The 13551-nt window shown below is 49.9% G+C and overlaps 1 long non-coding RNA gene across 1 annotated transcript; it reads left to right on the top strand.

The window, feature by feature from the left end:
* Positions 1 to 1017: 1017 nt before the first annotated feature.
* Positions 1018 to 9220, top strand: LOC308246373. The gene is made up of 3 exons (XR_013960408.1): positions 1018 to 1127; positions 3242 to 3301; positions 9093 to 9220. It is a non-coding gene; the product is annotated as an uncharacterized lncRNA (long non-coding RNA).
* The last annotated feature ends 4331 nt before the right edge of the window (positions 9221 to 13551 follow it).

Raw genomic sequence — 13551 nt, forward strand, 5'->3', positions numbered from 1 at the left:
TGATAAATAAGCATTCCTAAATATTATTTATTAAATTAAACATTTAAAATATTACCTAACAGAACTGCATACAATTTCATTATAGATTCGCATTTTAACCATTGTCTTTTATTGGTGCTTTGTTTTCTGTTATAAATAATGCTGTTAATGATATATATTATTACAGTTTCTTTCAAATGAATTCTTGGGAATCTCATTACTGACTTAAGGGTACACTGTTTTTTAAAAACCTGCGATGATTTACACTCTCACCGATGACGCACATTTGTAAAGTCAGTATTTTCGCTTTAAAAGCTTTCGGATGAGATGTGAATGCATGGTCCGGTCACGTGGCCTTCCTGCCGCCCCAGGGGGCCGGGCCTTGCCTATCTCATCAGGCCTTCGTGCTTCCTCCCTGGACCGCCCGTGCTCGCCCTCTGCCCGCTGATGCCGGTGGTCTCAGGCCGGAACAAGGCGCCGGGAAAACGAGGCGTCCCCATTATTTCCAGGCGCCGATTACCCACTCCAAGTGCCTTCCCCGCCCCTGTGTGTTTGGACCTCCATCACTTGTTTTGAAAACTCACCCTGAGAAAGAACAGGCAGAAAGGACCCGGCTGGGGGGAGGCCTGGTGGCCGCAGGTGGACTTCATGAGTCAGGGAGGGGGGGGTGGAGGGCATGCTGGGATTGATGGCCAGGGCATGCTGGGATTGATGGCCAGGGCCAGTCAGCCGCAGGGCATGCTGGGATTGATGGCCAGGGCCAGTCAGCCGCAGGGCATGCTGGGATTGATGGCCAGGGCCAATCAGCCGCAGGGCATGCTGGGATTGGTGGCCAGGGCCAGTCAGCCGCAGGGCATGCTGGGATTGGTGGCCAGGGCCAGTCAGCCGCAGGGCATGCTGGGATTGATGGCCAGGGCCAGTCAGCCGCAGGGCATGCTGGGATTGGTGGCCAGGGCCAGTCAGCCGCAGGGCATGCTGGGATTGATAGCAGTCTCCCTTCTCATCCAGTGGGAGCGTTGGGGGGCCCCTCCTGGCCCGACAGAGCCCACCCGGATGGCCGTCTCCTGAGCACCGGGCAGTGGGCAGGCGTGATGCCGTGGCGTGTCCTGCGCTGGGGACGGGAAGAGGGAGCCGGACGGTGACCCACGGTAAGGTGGTTGGTGGGGAGACTGGTCAGCGGGAAAGCTGCCGGAGAGGGCTCTGTCCCGGAGGCCAGTGGGCAGCGCTGGGGAAGGGCCGGGGGAGAGGCAGCCGCGGGCAGGCCGCAAAGCGGGTCGGGAGGTGAGGTCGTGTGTCGCGGTCAGATGTCCAGGCCTTCGGGACGGGGGAGCCGCCCAGCGCTCCTAGCAAAGGCGCTTGGTGGGGGGCCTGTCCTCCCCGGGAGCGAGGCGCCATCCCTTCACCCCACTCGGCATTGCTTTGGGGTGAGCGCCGCACCCCTGTGTCCCGGCTGCCAGCCCGCAGCTGTGCAGGGGGGCGAGGAGCCCCATCTGGGTTTCCCCATCGCTGCTCCGGGCACAGGAGAGCATGGCCAGCGAGGAAAACGGAAGACTCATCCCGGGCTTGGTACACCCCCCGCCCCGAGAAATGCCGGGGTCCCGGCCGCTGCTCCCGGTGAGGGCGCCGAGCGGGAGGGGCCAGGCCGCCGTCGGACCGATGGGAAGGAACATGCATGAGACTGCATGGCCGTGCTTCCGCTGAACCTGCGGACATGGTTTCACAGTCTCTGCACCAAGGCCACCTCGCAGCGTTCTCAGAGCAAAGCAGCCCGTTGCCATGGCTCAGCGTTTGTGTTTTGGTCAGAGCTCTAAACAGGGGCCCTCAAACTACGGCCCGCGGGCCACGTGCGGCCACCGAGGACATGTATCCGGCCCGCCGGGTGCCGCTGCCTGTCCTGCTTAGCAGCCGACGCGTCCCGGCCCGCAGTGCGCATAGGAATTTGTTCATAGTTTTTTTTTAAACTATAGTCCGGCCCTCCAGCGGTCTGAGGGACAGGGAACTGGCCCCCTGTTTAAAAAGTTTGAGGACCCCTGCGTGGAAAAGGCAGGAAGGCTTGCCTTGGTGCCCTGAGGAATCCGGAAAACAGATCGTGGGCGGAGCTGACCCTACCGAGTCAGCCGGCACCGCTGGAAGGCTTCCTGAGGACACGCGGCAGCGACCGGGAGCCCCCCACACGGGAGCTGCTGATTGCTGGAGTTCAGCTTCATGTTCAACGCACACACGGCCCGCGTACCGTGTGCCATGTTTACGTATGGCCGTTCCTGACCGTGTGCCATGTTTACGTATGGCCGTTCCTGGCCATGGACTGATTGAAACTGAGAATCGGCAAAGACACTTCCCCCCCACCCCTGTTGGGAGCATAGCTTACTTCCTAGGCATGTATTTAAAAAAGAGAAAGAAAAACGGCTGCTGGGAGTTGATTTCTTGGCTCCGTGGACAGGAAGGTGGATGTTCGAGGGCAGAGCCATTCCCATCAAAACCTGCCCTGGCCTCTGCTTCCCCTCGCCGCCCTCCTGCTCCTGTTTATTTATTTGCTTGTTTGTTAATCCTCGCCCGAGGATATTTTCCAGTGATTTTTTGGGGAGAGTGGGAGGGAGAGGGAAAGACAGAAACATCGATGTGAGAGATACACATGGATGGGCTGCCTCCTGCACAGGCCCCGACCGAGCCCTGGCCTGGGGGGAGCCTGTAACGGAGGTCCGTGCCCTTGACCAGAATGGAACCCCGGACCCTTTGGTCCACAGGCTGACGCTCTATCCACTGAGCCAAACTGGGGAGGTGACTCCCTCCTGCTTAATCAGCTCACACGTAAGACCGTCTCCCCGGCTTTTGTCAGCGCGCAGGACAGAAACGCTTACTGTCCCTGAGTCCCTGCCTCGTGTTCTGACCAAGAACCTCCTAAATCACTCACTTCTCTCACTGAAAACGTGAAATGATGAAAGCATTTCGTTCCCATCGCCCAGCCTCCAGGAACGCTGCTTCTAAGCAGTTCTGCTGCCTTCGGTATAGGTCTAGGCCAGTGGTTGGCAAACTGCGGCTCGCGAGCCACATGCGGCTCTCGAGCTGCGGTTTGCCGCTCTGTTGACTGAGTTTGCCGACCACTGGTCTAGGCAAAAAGGAGAATTGATATACTTTTCCATTTGAAGCTGAAAAAATGTGCTTTCCTTGTGATTTTATTTTTTCTATTTTTAATGTATGTATTTTATTGTTGCTAGTATTACAGATGTCTCTCATTTCTCCCCCCCACCTCCCCTCCTCCCAGCCCCTACCCACCCACTCCAGGTCGTCACCACCTTACTGCCAGTGTCCGTGGACCGTGCATGTAAGTACATAAATTCTCTGGTTTATCTCTTCTCGTCCCCCCAACTCCACATCGAGGTATGTCATTCTCTTCCATGCCTCTCGGCTTGGGTGTTATTTTGTTGGTCAATTCATTTCGCTCATTGGATTCCACATATAAGTGAGATCATATGATATTTGTCTTTCTCTGACTGGTTTATTCACTTAGCATAATAGTCTCCAGCTCCATCATGCTGACCCAAAAGGTAAGAGATCCCTCTTATTTACAGCTGCGTAGTATTCCATGGTGTAAATGTACCACAGCTTTTTATCCACTCATCCACTGATGGGCACTTGGGCTGTTTTCCAGATCTGAGCTTTTTTTGTGCTGCTGTGAACATAGGGGTGCATATATTCTCTCTGATCGGTGTTTTGGGGGTTTTGGGATATATTCCCAGGAGTGGGATCCTTGGGTCAGAAGGAAGTTCCATTTTTAATATTTTGAGGAAACTCCTTACTGTTCTCCACAGTGGCTGCACCAGTCTGCATTCCCACCAGCAGGGCACGAGGGCTCCCTTTTCTCCGCATCCTCGCCAGCACCTGTTGTTTGTTGATTTGTTGATGGCAGCCATTCTGACCGGTGTGAGGTGGTACCTCATTGTGGTTATAATTTGCATCTCTCTGCTGATCAGTGACGTGAGCATGTTTTCCTATGTCTCTTGGCCGTCTGTATGTCCTCTTCGGAGAAGTGTCTATTCAGGTTCCTAGCCCATTTCTTAATGGGATTGTTTGTCTTCCTTTTGGTGAGTTGTGTGAGTTCCTAAATATTTTGGAGGTTGACCCTTTATCGGATGTCTCACTGGCACATACGTTCTCTCAGACAGTGGCTCCCTGTTCATTTTGACGGCGGTGTATTTTGCTGTGCAGAAGCGTTTTATCTGGCTGTGCTCCCATTTGGTTATTGTTTCCTTTGTTTTGATGAGTTGGCAAAAATTCTGCTACGTGAGATGTCTGAGCCTTCCCTGGATGTGTTTTCCTCTAAGGTTTTTGCGGTGATGTCAGTTCTTTGTTGCCCAGCAGAACTTCCCACAGTGCCCGCCCACAGCGGGCATGAGGTTGGTGCGGCGGAGGAACTTGCACCGTTTCCGTGTCAGTTAATTGTTTAAAATTTATCTTCGTTGTTGAAATCATTACAGATGTCCCCCCGCCCCCCGCCCCCCGTGACCCTCTCTGCCCTGCTCCCCACCCCCAGGCCTTCACCACACTATTATCTGTGTTCATGGGTTATATATGAACTTATATACGCATATAAGTTCCCCAGTTCACCTCTTCCCACCCAACCCCTGACCCAAACCCCCGCCTTCCCTCTGAAGTTCATCAGTCTGTCCCATGCTTCCATGTCTCTGGATCTATTTTGCTCATCAGCTTATTTTGTTCATTAGATCCCACATATGAGTGAGATCATGTGACACTTGTCTTTCTCTGACTGGCTTATTTCGCTTAGCATAATGCTCTTCAGGTCCTTTAAAGAGCAAAATTTTTAATTTTGAGGAAGTTCGAATTTTTTTTTAAATAAGAGTTTAATGAATATTAGAGAGAGGAAGGGAGAGAGAGAGAGAGAGAGAGAGAGAGAAACATCGATGTGAGAGTGAAACATTGGTCGGTTGCCTCCTGCACGCCCCCCAGCAGGGATGGAGCCAGCAACTCGGCAGGTGCCCTGACCGCAACCCCCCGGTGCCCGGGATGATGCCACCAGCCACAGCAAGGGAGCTCAACTGTCAATTTTTGCTTTATGGCCTGTGTTTTCTTGTTTGCTTTCTTAGAAACCTATTGTCACCCCACAGTCGTATTTTCAATTCAGAATATAGACATAGCTTTATTTTTAGTTCCATGCGGATTTAACTTTTGCTTCCAGTGGAGGGTGAGGACTGGGGTGTCCCGTTGTGTGGGAGCCATTCTTCGGCTCCTCCACCAGCAGGTGAGCCGCCTCCTGTGACCCAGGGAAGCCTGGCATGTGCCCTCAGCAGCGGGGTTTGGCATTATTAAGCTACTTAAACCGACAGCGCTTAGAGAAATAACCTTTAGAACTGTTCACATCCTTAATTTCACTAAAACCTTAGAAAAAATTTCAGTAATCCTTTTGGGAGAGATTAAAATTCAGGTTGAAGTTAACCAGTTAAAAACAAGCAAGAATCCTGAGGGGTTTTGCAGAGGAAATGCGCCTCTGACAGCTTGTGGTGCCTTCTTTGTTGTCAGAAAACACCGAAAACCCACACTCTGGGGAGCACCTCCGTCTCCTGAACATGGTTCCCCAAGTTCCGACTCATATGGAAACAATTCGGACCTGCCACCCCTTTCCTCACATTTCATCAGGCCTGGCCGTCTGGGCCTTCGGATTTGGTAGAACCTGCCTGGAATTTGCTCTGTCCGTTGACAATCTTTTGTTTAGGGACTCACAGTGTAGACGTTTGCCTGCCGCATTCATCCCATTGACCCTTAGGTGCTCAGCAACGAGGGGACCCGCTCAATAGTTTAAAACTGAGATATGGATGAAGACACCCGGGCGGCCGCTGACTTGCCTCTGTCTTGCATCCATTTGACAAGCATACCAATCTTCTCTTCCTAGCAGATCAAAATGATTAACAGGTTGTTGTAATAACGACTAGCCGAGGTTGGGGAGCTGTTTGTGGGAACTGGGAGAAGTGGGAGGTAGAGGAACCCAAGATAACAAGCCACAGCCCTGAGTGGAGCTTCACGCCCGTGCTGAGTTTAAGCCAGCCGTGGGCAAACTACGGCCCGCGGGCCGGATCCGGCTGTTCTATCCGGTTCTCTTGCTCTTCCCTCCGCTCCTTTACTTTGAATTTATATTAGTTCACACAAACACTCCATCCATGCTTTTGTTCCGGCCCTCCGGTCCAGTTTAAGAACCCATGGTGGCCCTCGAGTCAAAAAGTTTGCCCACCCCTGGTTTAAGCCAAAAGCTCTCTCCCCTCGGAGCTCCGGTGCTTAGTATTTGAAGAGTCACACGATGCATCCTCATCGGTGATGGTCCAGCTCCTTGTTCTCTCTACCTCTCAGCATCCTCCGTGGTGCTTCTGTTTTCTCAGCTGGAGACGGCAGCACCCTCGGATGCTGCGAAGGTTAAAGGGTGGCCCTCCCAGCCTGCTGGCTCAGTGGTTGAGTGTTGGTGAGAAGGGTGCTCGTTGGGAAGTGCTGAGCTGGGCTGAGTGTCCCACAAGTGTGAGCAGTGCTACTCCTCCGTGACGGCATTTGAACTTCTCACCCCCTCCAGCCTCCGCTCCAGGCCTCTGGGAAAACGTGATCTAATACTCCTTGTTCTAAAGCCTTCCATGTTATCTTCTTACACAATGAAATTCTCATATCTGGATTTCCTGACTGTTTTTTTTTTTTTATAATCTGGTATTTGCTATGTCATTTCTTATAAAAATCCTCATTCACAGACCCTAGTTTCTGAACACTCTCAGAAAGTAGAATATCTTATGACAAAACATATAGAGAACAGATAAAGTAGAGCAATCCTGTCACACTGGAACATTGTCACATTCCTGCTTATGACCTGCTATTTTTCTCTTGCTGGCTTTTTATCTGTAATATCTTTGTCTACAATCCTATGTGAGCTTGAAGGCCTAGCTCATGAGTAGGATCTGCAGGGAACCTTCCTTAATTTCCTTACCACAGTGACTCTGCTGTGCAAATCCTCACAGGCGCCTGAGATATGACACTCCTGCACATCTACTCTTAGCACTGTGTGCACTTCCACCGAAGCATGCATTGCCTTTGTCTGGTATTCTGGTAATTTGTAAAAATTGCCCAGAGGAAAGAGAGCTAATTTTTATAGAAATTTTCCTCAAAGCACTTCCAGGGTAAAGCATAGACTAGGTCCTTATCAAGTCTTTGATGAGTAAGCTTAAGCTATAATACAAAAAGCATTAAGATTTCACAATAGAGGAATGAAGACAAAAGTAATAAAAATTATTTGAATTTTCCCGTTACTGTTCTCAGTCCTCCACTCGGTATATATGGTTCAAACGGGGTCATTTCCTAATGTAAATGATGTATTGAAACAGCAGGTCTCATCTTCATCCCTCTCCTTAGCATCCATCAGTAGCAATGATCTATTCCTATATCCATTATATACATACTTCTTTTCACGTTACATGTAAAACTCAGACACTGTTTGTATGTGCTAATGCCTCAAAGTAGGAAATGAATCTTAAGGACATGCACCTTGACATAAACACAAAAACTATAAAGTTCATCATATAAATTATAAAAACATTTTAATAGGTCTTTTCTCCATAACATTATATGTAACAGGAAATGTATTGTATACGTACATATTTTTGTACATGTAGGGTATTTTGGTCCTATGGCTATACACACAGACAAACACATACTGTGCACATATAGCTAATTCCCCCAATGCATTAAAACTGAGCCTTTACATTGAGTGCCATTCCTTCCACTTTAAGACACGGAGGTTTTGTTGCTAAGTTTTCATTAGAGGTAGTTTCTCAAGGCTTTCTTCGTGTCCCGTGTTACTGGACTCCAACCTAGACTTGCGTGTTGTTGTGGGGTCTTAGCTTTGCTTTCGGTAAGAAGGTAAGAATTATCTTGACTTCCCATGGCCCAGGAACTCATGAGAGACTGAGTAACTTCTAGTTAAAAAAAAACAAAAAAAAAAAACAAGAAGAAAGGTCGCGCTAAATGGAACTGTGCCTAAGACATAATCCACTTGTGCTTATTACACACAACTCATATAATTTAATAAATATATCATAAAAGGGGACAAATTAAAACCTGAATAAACTTGGAATGTTTGACTAGCAATACATGTTGTTACAGTAATTATACTTCAACATGACACATTGTGAAGGCCACAGCATCACACTGGTGGCCGTGAGGATGAGGTGGGAATGGAGAGGGTCCTTTGCGGAGGCTGTGTTGAAGAAGGTAATTAGAAGAAAGCACCTCCCCAATTAAGCTCAAAAACCAAATCGTGCCACAAATATTGAAGCTAAGTCTTGGCGACAGCTGGGAGCTAGACTATAAAAAGCATGCCTGACGATTTAACTCCTCCTGGATGGATGAAGAAGTACCTCTTGGTGTTAAGATTTCCTCTATGTAAACAAGAGAGCGTGGTCTAAAGCCAAGAAGAATTAACTAATTCGGATTAGATTTTGCCTTTCGTTGCTAGAGACAGCATGTTGGAAACGAAAGGTGAAACACAGGTTTTGGTGATATGAGTAGCGAATGTTTTGTGTGCTGAAAGCAAATGCCCCTATGTTCACCCTTTATTACCATTCTTACAATAAAACTCAAAAGGAGCATCTGCATGTGCGGGGGGGAGGGGCGTGGAGTGGGGCATTGCTCTATGGAATGTACTTTGGACTAAATGGTGGATTTGCTGGGGACAAAGTCTCATGTGATAGTGGAACATGAGTCTCGGTTTGCACTTTTAATAAATCTTATTATTTTCTATCTTGGTAACATTTTTAATTCTTACACTTTTGTAGAACAAATGCAACAGTTACTTGCATTTTACAACGCCCAGAACTGATTTCACATACTGTCATATTTCTGTTCTGTCATATTTTAATACATGAACACAACCTCTCCTATGTATTTATATTTAAGTTGCAGCGCAAAGTTGGGGGTAGGGAAATACACTATTCTGTCCCCGCTGTTCCCAGTCCTGCCCTAGGCCTGTATATTCAGGACCACGGACAGCATGCCAAGGGCTGTAGCTGATTTCTAAGCTCTCTTCCAACACTGAAACTCTCATGACTTGTGTTTAATCTCTCTCCTTCCAGTGACCTTGGCTCCCAAATGCATTGAACAACATGGATTGTTCCTGTGCACACTTCTAAAGAAAATACCAGAAGTAGCAATTCATTAATGAAGAAACCTGGAATAAGAACTATATCTTACCACGTATCAATCCTGTAATAGGATTGCCAGTGTTTTCGATTCTGTTATTCTAAATCACTGCATCTATTACACATTTTATTATTATATTTTTGGAATCTATTTTCCATGGATACGTACAGGTTTGTGTGTTATGAAGGATTAAATAGGTAGAGGTTTGTCTGGGTTTTCTATTTTAATTATGCCTTTACTGGAGGTCATTTGACATCCTATTAAAACTGCACATCCTCAAACCTGACCTGTAGCTTTAATTCTACCTTAGCACAATAAAAATCAAAACACTGACTTTAGTCTGACTTTATTGCCTTTGACCCTTCCAACCGTACTCAGAGCACCCTTCCATTCAGACTGAGGCATTTAAACACCATCCCCGCTGCAATAAATAGAATTACTTAGAGAAGTGGCTCATTTTCGGTCCGGGGCAGTACCCGCTTTGGGCATTTTGTTGTGCAGAAAGCAGGGAGGCTACCCGAGACGACTAGGGTACCTCTGGGGAAGTTTTCCATCGTGGGAATGAGGTTCTGTGCTTGGCCTTCAGCTCTCTCTGCCTCTGGCTGCAGGGTACGAGCATCCATTTAAATATTAGCGAAGACGTGCACTGACCTTCACATGAGCTCTGAATTGCGATTAATGGGTGTGAGCCTGTCATTTTTCTCTTCTCGGTGTCTGTGACACTTAGAAACATCCACCCAGGTCTGCAGTCCTCATCATTCCCACTTTCCCCACGGATTTCCCCCCCCCAAGGTCTGAGGTATTGAAAGCGCCGATTTACCCCGTTTCCATTCACCACAGCTGCAGGCCTCAGCCATCAGACATCTGGGGGCCGGTCCTTCCAAACCCCACGTGCCACCCATCACTGGAACTTCATTGCCTTTGCCTGGGCCTGGCACCCAACCCTCAAATCCCAATGTCCTAAGAGGCTGCTTCTTAGGACCTCGACCATCACCACCTGCCTTGGGTTGAGTTCCCGCCAAGCAGCTCCTAACCCGGTATTCGGCGCACGTGCCTCCCTGAGAGGCAGCGCCTCCACCCAAGGCTGCAGGCCCTGAGGCCTGAGGCAGGAGCAGGGCTGAGCAGCCGGGCTCAGGGGAGCCCAGCGTTGGCCTGACCCACAGCGGGTCCACTGGAGCATAAACCACCCAGAGAGCTGGACCCCACACTGAGGCTAGGGCCCATCTCTACACCCCCGTGCCAGTCAGCCTTGGCTTGGGGCCGTTGTTTATGAGATGGGGGAGTGATTCCAGGCAAGTCTCCTCCCATCAGGTGTGGGAGCTCTCCGAGAAAGGGGCACCTGTGAGCCTCTGGCAGCCTTTGTCCAGCTTCCCCGGGGATGGGCTTGCTGGTCCGGCGGAGGTGACCTGGACAGGCCACCCAGCATTGCCGGCAACCAGTTACCTAAAGGCACGGGGCCTGGAGAGACACGTTAAAGCCAAAACGGAGGCTGTGTATCTGTTAGGGCTGCGTGACAAAACCCAGGTGAGAAATGCGAACTTGATCTACAGTTCTGGAGGTCGGAAGTCCAAGAGTGAGGTGTCGGCTGGCTTGGTGTCTCCTGAAACCCTCTCCTGGCTTGCAGGCAGCTGTGTCCTCACAGGGGCACCCCTCTGCATGCCTGGTCCTACCGTCCTCTTCCTATGCAGACACCAGTCAGCGTGGACGAGAGCCCCCCCCCCCCCCCCGTATTTCTCCCATGTGTTTATATGGAAGTTGTCATATTGTGTTATACTAGTGCCCGGTGCACCGATTTGTGCACATTGAAAGGAAATTAATTAGAAGGTGGCTGGCGGGGCGTGACTGGGCAACAAGCCCTGGTGCCAACCTCCCGCAGTCCCTCCCAGGCTGGCTGCACCTGGGGCAGCGGCTGGGGCTCAAGGGGCGTCTGTGGAGTGAGTGGGATCCATCCAGCAGGTGAGGTCTCTCAGCCTGGCCTGTGGGGATCGGGCCGATATTGGCTCTCTAACATCCCCCGAGGGGTTCTGGATTCCAAGAGGGCGGTTCTTGGGTGACGCACCCCAGAATCAGGCTCTCTCCTCTCTGGTTCTGGGGTGTGTCACCCGAGAACCGCTGCTGCCAAGTCACGGCAGCTCCTGCATTGAGGTCTGCCCCCTGGTAGTCAGTGTGTGTCATACCTACTGGCCAGGCAGATGGTGGACGGTCACTTAGGCTTTTATATATATAGATTGACACAAAGGCACCATCTTTACATTAAACATCCGATCTCCACATATAGCTACATTCTCAGGTCTGGGGAGTTAGAGCTTCAAAATATGCATTTTGGGGAACACAACGCAGCCTCTAGCAGTGGGACACTCAACAGGGAAGCCACCCATCTCCACACCTGTTTCAGGTCTCGCTATGGCCATGCAAGTTCTTATCAGACTCTGTCTCTGACTCAGTTTCCCATTTTCACTCACCCTCTGCTCACCACACCCCTTGCTTACTATATTCTGTCCCATGTTAAGGTTATTAAAGTATTTGTTTTATATTCCCTATTAAAAAGTGGGTTCCCAAGGACAGAGAATACATTTTCCTTACCTTGGTATATAGCTATTATATTTTTCCCCAGGGTCTTGCAAAAATAAATCCTCAATAAATATATGAATTGGCTACAGATTAGGACATTGGGGTCATATTATTTTTTAGTTCTTGCTACATGTCATACATTAAACTTTCTTTGCATGTATTGTTTTATATCTCAATTAATTTGGGTAATTTACCCAGAATTTTTTTTTCTGATTAATTTAGACTTCTAAATATTTCATATCCTGTAATTTGTGTCAATAGGGGCACGGGAAAGATTTAGATAATAACTGTCACACAAAATTTAATAGGCAAAGGGGAAAGGATGATGTGACAATTGAAACACTCTCAAACACTTTTTTTAAAAAAAAAATATTTTTATTGATTTCAGAGAGGAAGAGAGAGGGATAGAGAGCCAGAAACATCGATGGGAGAGAAACATCGATCAGCTGCCTCCTGCATGCCCCCTACTGGGGATGCACCCACAACCAAGGTACATGCCCTTGACCGGACTCGAACCTGGGACCCTTCAGTCCGCAGGCCGACGCTCTATCCACTGAGCCACACCAGTCAGGGCTCAAACACTCTCTTATTACGAAGAGTTGTGGTCACCATACTGATTGGTGGCCCATATATGAAGTGCTCAAAACAACCTTCATGGATTCAGTTCACATCTACTCCAGACCTCCGCTTTCTAAGGGCCCCCGCAGTGATTCCATAGGAGGCAGCGTTGAAAGCTCTAAACTTCCTGTGGACTGAAGGCCAGTGAGATGCTTGGGTCTCTCCCGGTCCTTCATTCTCTCTCTCTCCCTGTCTTTCTCCCTATCTCTGTCTCTCCGTCTCTGTCTCTTCCTCTCTGTCTCTCTCGCTATAAACCTGGTCACAGCCGCAGAGCTTAGAAGCTAAGGAGCAGGGGAAGGTGGCAGCGGCTGAAGGGCTGGCGTGTGGTCTGCGTTTTGAATCAGCGGCGTCCCTCTGTCCAGTCACCCACCGCATGATGACACACGGCCTCTGGCCCGCATGTGCCTGGCTCACCAGCTGCCCAGCGAGAGGCACACCGTGGCCCCTGACTTTGGTCGGCCACGGCGCTCACGTCCCCTTGAGGGAAGACGGATGGTCTTGCCTGTTTGACCCCTTCTCAGAACCCAGAGAACAAACCCAGAGCCCAGGGGGTCCTGGTGCCGCTGCTGACTCCCCCCTGGGGCCTGGATCTCCCCGAGACCGGCTGGCTTCCTGCTGCTCTCGGAGCCTCTCTCTGGCAGCTGGACTGCGGGCTGCGGCTCCGACTCGATGGCAGGGCCGAGCCCCGGGGAGGGGGCCCCTCGCGGTGCAGGAGCTTCGTTGTGAGGGCGTGCTGGCCATGGTCACCGCCTCTGCTTCCTCTGCTCCGCCCTCTGTCTTCTTCTTCTTTTTTTTTAATATATTTTATTGATATTTTACAGAGAGGAAGGGAGAGGGATAGAGAGCTAGAAACATCGATGAGAGAGAAACATCGACCAGCTGCCTCCTGCACACCTCCCACTGGGGATGTGCCCGCAACCAAGGTACATGCCCTTGACCGGAATCGAACCTGGGACCTTTCAGTCCGCAGGCCGACGCTCTATCCACTGAGCCAAACCGGTTTCGGCATCGCCCTCTGTCTTCTTTCTTCACCGGCGGCCCGGCCGGGAAGTGTTATCTTCTAGAAAGAATAACCCTAACTAACTTGTATTCACGGGCAACAGATAGGATTGTTAAATCTTTGCTAAATAAAGAGTCCTTTCCACCGAAGGGGCCTCTTTCTGAGGTTTCCACCCAAGGGCGCCGCGTTTAAATGCGCGCCGC

The sequence above is a fragment of the Plecotus auritus genome (genome assembly GCF_963455305.1).
Source record: "Plecotus auritus genome assembly, chromosome: 4".
Classification (NCBI taxonomy): Eukaryota; Metazoa; Chordata; class Mammalia; order Chiroptera; family Vespertilionidae; genus Plecotus; species Plecotus auritus.